The sequence below is a fragment of the Arvicanthis niloticus genome, unplaced genomic scaffold (genome assembly GCF_011762505.2).
Source record: "Arvicanthis niloticus isolate mArvNil1 unplaced genomic scaffold, mArvNil1.pat.X S36, whole genome shotgun sequence".
Taxonomy (NCBI): Eukaryota; Metazoa; Chordata; class Mammalia; order Rodentia; family Muridae; genus Arvicanthis; species Arvicanthis niloticus.
In genome coordinates this window covers 409,821-415,820 of record NW_023044984.1, presented here as the reverse complement: position 1 = coordinate 415,820, position 6,000 = coordinate 409,821, and the positions used below count along the sequence as shown (strand labels likewise).

Below are 6,000 nucleotides of genomic sequence, written 5' to 3'. Positions count from 1 at the left end.
AGCGGAAAGAGAACAAGATTCTGGGCTAAGCCTGGATGTCGGCAGCTGTTGGAATCTCACACCTTCGAAGAGCTGGACCAACCTTAAGAACTAGCCAGCCTGAGCTTTCCTGCTGAGGATGGGGGCCATTGGACCTAGGCTAGAGAGGGGAAAACTAACGTCCCACCCCCACTTCCTGCTGCCTCTGCTCCAACAGGCAACTTTGGTTTTCAACAAGGAAAGAGTCCTTTTCCAGAACCAGGGTTGGACTCCCTCTTTTCATCTGATGTCACCTTCTTAGATGAACAAAAGAAATCTTGCAGGTGGCCCCCTGCTTTTGCAGGCTGTCTGAAGATTGAAGCAACAGTCCATTAAGAACAATCTGGGAGGTGGTGTTGTGAACTAAACAGGTGCCTTTTTGTGTGTGTGATTATTCCCTAAAGGGCAACAATAGAATAACAAACTATTTACATAGTAATGACATTTACATTGTAATAGTGTTCACCTTGTATTTAGTAGTCATGCTGGCTATATTGGGTTTGGGGTGGAAGCCAAGAAAACTCACTTCTAGAAGAAAGCAGGCTGAACAAAGAAAGCCATGATTGGCAAGCCACTAAGAAGTACCCTTCCATACTCTGCATCAGTTCCTGTCTCCAGGCTCCTTTCCTATTTGAGTTCCTGTCCTAATTTCTTTTGATGATTAACAGTGATGTGTAAGCCAAGTTAAACACTTTCCTCCCCAAGTTGCTTTGGTTATGGTGTTTCTTCACATCTTAGGAACCCTAAGACAGTGGGACAAATAATATAGAGAGGACATAAATAGGTTGGGGATGTGCATAAGTTACGTAAAGATTTTTATACATATAAAATTTACACATAAAGGTTTTTATATATTTATTTGAAATAGGATTTCACAATAGGATTTCCACCTGGCCTTGAACTCAGAGAGATCTGCCTGCCTCTGCCTACTGAGTGCTAGGCTTAAAGCGTTTGCCTGGACACCATCTTTAGGTGACTGGGACATCCGCAGAATCTACTGTGATCCTGGGATCAGTCCCTTGCAGAAACTGAGAGGTCATTGTATTGACAGACAGGAGGATGGCAGCAGGGGCGCCCATCTGAGAAGATCCCAGAAAAAAAAGCCTTTGGCATGACTGGGCCTTGCACCAAATTTCAATAACTCCCCGTGACAGCCACTCTATTTCTGCCGCCAAATGCAGACCAATTCTGGAGCCAGGCAAAGAAACCCCAATTGCCTGCGCCTGGTGCACTGTCATTGCAAGATTCCACTCTCCCTCTGCAGAAGCTCGCTGCTTCCCAGCTGCTCCTGTCCATCCCCAGCCAGGCAGTGGTGGGGATGGTGAGCTGCAGCACAGCAGCTCCTTCTTTGGGCAAGGAGGCCTGAGAGACAGGCTGGCTGGGTGCATAAGGACACCAGAAACCGCAGCCCTGGCAGAGGGGCAATGGAGCCCAGTGTGCCTAAACTGAAGGAGCCCGCCAAGTCCCACTGCATCAAAGTCATCTCCATGGGCAACGCTGAAGTGGGGAAAGTGAGTACCCAAAGATTGAAAACCTTAAAATTTCTTGAATTAAATAAGGCTTACTGAGGGCTGAGAGCTAGCTCAGCAGTTAGAAGCACTTGCCACTCTAGCAGAGGGCCAGCGTTCAGTTCCCAACAACTGCATCCAATTGGGTGGCTCACCACTGCCTGTATCTCTTTCTAGGGGATATGATACCCTCTTCTGTATTCTACTGGCACCTGCATTCACATGTGCATATAGCTACAGACATATACACATACACAGGTAAAAATGAAATAAAAAGTTTAAAATAAAAGGCTTCATGTGATAGAATTCACATAGAGTTCACTGGTTTCAGAAATAGAGTTCACTGATTTTCATTTCATTCAGAGTTAGAAACCATTACCATGATCAATTGTAGAATATTTTCATCATCCCATGGAGTGGAAAATCCCCCAGCAATTTACAGGCTCTCCCTAAATAGGCTCTCCCTATTTCCCCTAACCATTAACCCACTTCCTGCCTCTATGGATTTGCCTATTTTGGCCATTTCATATGAATGGATCCATATACTACATGATCCTCTACTACAGGCTTCTTTTACTTATAGTTTGTGTAATTTGCATAAGGTACATCTTTGCTCTGGCATATATCAGTATGTTCTTCATACCATAGAAATGTATTCTATTATGTAGATGTAATATATTTCGTTCATGTGTGTTTTTGCTTTTGGATATTGGCACTAAAGATAATTATAATGTAGACTTGAACACTTAGGCACTGAATCAAATCTGATGTTAATATTTTGATCCTTTTTCACTGGGGCAATCATGGCTTGATTAGCAGAGCTAGACATAGGCAAGACTGGCTACTGTCATTTGTCCTCAGGTCATTTGGGGACATGTTGACTTAGACGATGGCAGGATGTTTGAGTAGACACCATCCAGTAGACACTTAGACACAAGGATCTGGGAGGGAGTAAGGCTAGATGTGAATACTTGAATGGGGTTGACGTCGTAAGGCTGGGAAAGATCTGCAGAAGACAAGATCACAGCGATGGGCAATACAACTGAAAACAGGTCCATAGTTAGTATGAAGGTGAGAGTTAGGTTTTCTTCTTTTAAGTCATCACTTGTGGCCTGTTTGGTGGCATGTGCTTTGAATCCTAGTACTGGGGAGGCAGAGACATGTTTAAGGCTAACCTGATCTACATCGCAAGTTCCAGGTCAGCCAGGAACCCTCTTAAACCAAAGACATAAAACCATCACTTTTTATACTTGTTTCAGGTACATTATAGTTTTTGTTTTCTTCTTGTCTTTCGGAGGTTTGTTTTAGTTTTGAGTCAAGGTCTCATGTGGTTGAGGCTGGCTTTGATCTGTTGATGCTTCTGTTTCTCTGGGCATCCACTGCCTCCTCAGCCAGTTGTTGCTTTTGAAACCTCTTCCATTTTCATTGGGGTGACTGAGAAAAACCTAGTGAAGAAATGTGCTTATTTACAAGAGGTTCAGTATATATTACTAAAAGCATGCACTTTTGACTTTCTAGAGCTGCATTATAATGTGCTACTGTGAGAAGAGATTTGTGTCTAAATACCTGGCATAATAAGTGGGATTGACTATGGAGTCACAAAGTAAGTATATTGTTCCTCTGGCCTTTGCATTCCACAGATGCTCAGACTGTGTCCTAAGATAGCCTGCATCTACTTCAGAGCATGTGCATGGGTTACACTGACGTAGAGGCATTGAAGATAAACCAGAGAAAACAGGACTAAGGGACTTTTTCAGGTGTGTGGTCCCATCCTGTCAGCCAGCTGGTGTGTTAGGTGCCTGCCAGGCCAGACCTGGTTTTAGATGCAGGCTTGGCAGCAATGAGCAGGCCAAGACAAAGCCTGACTGGCAGCTGGAGCATCTTAGGACAGACAGGTACAAGCAGGTCTGACCAGCAAGTGTGATTTTAGGCTGTTTTTTTCTTTTGTTGGCTTATGATCTTCATAGCTTGTTGGAATCCAGCATGTAGATCTGAGAACAGTGACGTTGGGGATAAGTGGGAATTTGTTTGAATTAGGAATGGTTGGAGAGAGAGAGAGCAACAAGAAAAGCACCGCCAACGTCAGGACAAAGCACATTTCTTAAACACAGACTTTCACGCCTTCAGCCTCTGAGTGCCTCTTGATCAGTGAGGACCTTTCTATGTGACACACATGTTAGAGTTTTCTGTATTGTCTGTGATGCTTGCTAGGATGTGTATTATTTGCATATGTTTAATATCCCTGACTTTGAGAAAGGGGTATCATTTTTGCTATTATTTTTCTTCATTCTTTGAAAGTTTTATGCATTTGTATAATATATTTGGATTCTATCCACCCACCATTACTTCCATCTCTGCATGGGTGTGAGGCCATCCACTCCCATGGACAACCTACTGGTGGTCACAACCCCAAACGATACTCTCCTTCCCTCAGCAGCCTCCAACTGCCAGCAGGTCTTCCACCAAGGATGGGGCCCCAAGGGTCCTTTATCAATGCTGGAATTTTTACTGGCTTGACCTGGTCTTGTCCAGGTAACCCCAGGTTTTGTGAGTTGATGTGTACAGTAGCCCTGCCATAACCAGAACCAGCAGTTCATAACTCTCTTCCCCTCTTGTCAGCTCCTTCACTCTTTCTGTCACCTCTTACTTGGTGTCCCTGAACTGTCTTGGTCAAGGCTGATAGAGAAGACCATCAATAATTAAGCATTCATAGTCATTTATACTTGATGCTTTGACCAGCTTTGCATTTCTGGTTAATTACTCATTGCAGAAGCTTCTCTGACCAAAGTTGAAAGCAACACAATTCTATGGGTCTAAACATATATCAAGAAGGCAGTTTGACAGAATGACATTGAGCAAAACAAAACCAAGAGTTCCCCTCTTGCATGCATCTTCCCAGGCTTCATACATAATCCTAAAGTGGTTGGTTACCTTCATGTCTTAGTTGGATTTTTATTGCTGTGAAGAGACACCATGACCAAGGCAACTCTTTTTTTAAATTTCAGAATCATTTTATTTTTAATGTGCAAATTCAGAGGTTTAAAATTTTTTCATAAAGAAGCTTTATTTATATAAACATATATACTTATACATGTATACATATATAAATGATAATTAAATAATTAAATAAAAGATAATTAAAAAGTATGGGGGTGGGAAGAGTGGGAAGAAGGAGAGAAAGGGGAAAATTATGTAAATACAGTGTTCATATATGAAATTCTCAAAAAGGAATCCAGTTTTTAAAAATGTTCAACAGATTAACTAGCATTTTACAATATGAAAATAAATATGACCCATAATTATGTTGAAGGACATTTTAACTCATTACAAACTTCAAAGTTTAAAAATGAGATCAATAAAAATTATTTTACCCGGCATACTAATACAAACCACAATAATGTTTTATAATTCAAAGTATTTCTGAGAACAAGAAAATAGATTCTCAGGAGCTAAGTCAGCAGAACCAGGGGTACACTGTATGTTATTTATTTATTTTTTTATCAAATCATAATTTTTACTTTTTAACACAGGGGTTATAAACACAAAAATGCAGGATGTGGGGAAGGGGATGACACAGGCACATAGGTGTTCAGAGGGAGTACAGATATCTTTCAGAACAGGGTATCAACTGGGTGAAGGTTCAGGGGTCAGGTCACTATGAGTCTGCCTATGCTTCACTTGTCCTTATCTAAGTTGGTACTATCCGCCAAGGCTGCCTATTTACAAGGTCTATGACTACTCAGGCTGGTAGATTCCCACAAAAGCTGCCTGTTTACAATAGCTTATAGCCCTCTGTTTCAGTGTTTTTCCATAGAGACCCAAGACTTTGTGTTAGCAGGCATGTAAGTCAGACCTATTGCTGATTTTAGGCTTATGGCTGATTTTAGGCCTTCAGTGTATAGGCAGGGCTGCCCCTGACATCTCCTCCCTTCTCCAAGTATAGAAGGGCTGTGGCGATTCTAATCTTATCAAGGCGGGGATAGAGGCCTGACCTCCAGTAATTAAAGGGGACCTTGTAATGGGTCCAGTCCTCCTGTCGTTGTCTAGGGAGGCATAAGGGCCATACCCATCCCTATGTCTTTTTCCTGGAGAGGAGATACTTTTGACATCAACCCCTATGCAGTCAGGCTTGTCCCTCAGGGAACCCAGAAACATATTTTTAACTTTTATTTATATTCCCTTGCAGTGCTTAGCCTCGCAGCCTAAGCAAGAATTCAGATCACCAGACAGAGGGGGTTCTGGGTGGCCCCCTCTCTGCTTGGTCTAGGGGCAGAAGCCCTCTCTTTTAGGTTGGATAGAGATGGGACTTGGGAACACCCTAGATAGAGTAACAACCTCATCTAGAGTCTCATGGTCCTTCATAGCTAATATGATAATGTATCTGAATAGATTTTGGTATCAGATTATCTATCTGTTGTTTCACAAAGTTAGTCAGCCTATTTAGGGCCCAGGGACCAAAAGAAATAAGCAAAAA

The 6,000-nt window shown here is 42.3% G+C and overlaps 1 pseudogene; it reads left to right on the top strand.

The window, feature by feature from the left end:
- Window positions 1–1,442: 1,442 nt before the first annotated feature.
- The window catches only part of LOC117696085 (Y-box-binding protein 3 pseudogene), a 73,427-nt pseudogene continuing 68,869 nt past the window's right edge, over window positions 1,443–6,000 (top strand).